Raw genomic sequence first — 1,559 nt, 5'->3', positions numbered from 1 at the left:
TGACTCTTAAATATTAATTTAGCTAGTATTATAAACAACACTATATGCTAAAAATTAAGGCACATTCAAATTCTTTAGATTTTTCAGGATTTTTTTGTTTGTTTTTGGGTCACACCCGGCACCACTTAGGGGTTACTCCTGGCTCTACGCTCAAAAATCTCTCCTGGCAGGCTCAGGGGACCATATGGGTTGCCAGGATTCGAACCACCAACTTTCTGCATGCAAGGCAAATGCCTTACCTTCATGCTATCTCTCCGGCCTAACATTCTTCAAGATATTTTATTATTATAATCCAAATATGAGTTATAAATACAAAAATCATAAAAAATATTCATCAGTAGAAAAAGTTGCACTTTTACTGAAATGCACTGGTAGAATGAGAATATTTCTATGGTGTTTTCATAAAAATGCTAGTTTATTATTTACTGGAAATTAGTTTCTAAACTTGTCAAACAACTCTTTCAAACAAAATACAAGCCCTCATCCATAATCCATATAGTCTATACAAAAACAACTAATTTTTCTAAAAGGAATTTAATTATTTATCTGTTTCTGTTGTCTGGATGGAACCCACTTAGCAATTACTTTTCAGATGAATCTTATGGCTCCCCTGTTAATAAATCCCCATGTGGTAGGATGATTACTTTTTTTTTTCTTCAATAAGAGTGGCCAAACAGAATGAAGAAAACTCCCCACGCTTTGGGGAACTTTATGGAAAAGAAAGTTTTACCCATTTAAAACAGGCAAAGCTAGCTTAGGAATATGACTTAACTTTTCCATCACCATGAGTTTTCACTCCTTTATGCAATGAAGTGTGACACCACTTTTAATAGCATATGAAATGAAATTTTATGATACAGTTATTAATTTGTCCTTATGGCTATGTGACGACCTCCATATGGTACATGAAAATGTGTCCTTCTGCTACAAAATATTTTTTGATGAGCACACATACTCTTTAGGGGTAAAATTCTAATGGGGGTAAAATTCTAATGGGCACCTTTTCCCTATACTTACCTCATCCAGAGAATCATATTATTTGGTCATCTAATTTGTACTTGGAAAAGGGGAATGTCATAGAACTATGTTTCGGGTTGTGTCTGCCAAGACCTGATTTTTGAGGTTCTAGTTAGTGAATTTGGAGCACTATTGTCAAGAGAAACATTTTAGCACGTAGAAATGAAAACAATGTAATAATTCACAAGGTTTATTAAAGGGTTATTGAGACTATACTTGGTATAAAATGATGTGATGCTCTATGGTTGCTATTAATTTCTTATCAGAAGAATAAAATTTTCACACTAGTGAAGTCATCTGAAGAAAAAAAAAACCAAATCAAATAGTAAGGTATACAGAAAAAAGACACTTTACCAAAGGAAGTGCTAATAAAACCAGCAAGCACTTTAATAGATGCTTATTATCACTTACCAGGGAATTATAAATCAAAACTATAATGAGATATAACATCATACCTTTGAGAATTCCCTACAATTATATGACTAATGGTAATAAATGCTGGTGGGGATGTTGGAGTAAAACAAATCTTCATTCACTGTTTA

The sequence above is a fragment of the Suncus etruscus genome, chromosome 3, assembly GCF_024139225.1.
Source record: "Suncus etruscus isolate mSunEtr1 chromosome 3, mSunEtr1.pri.cur, whole genome shotgun sequence".
NCBI lineage: Eukaryota > Metazoa > Chordata > Mammalia > Eulipotyphla > Soricidae > Suncus > Suncus etruscus.
The sequence above is the reverse complement of the archived record's forward strand: the minus strand, read 5'-3'. Positions refer to the sequence as shown.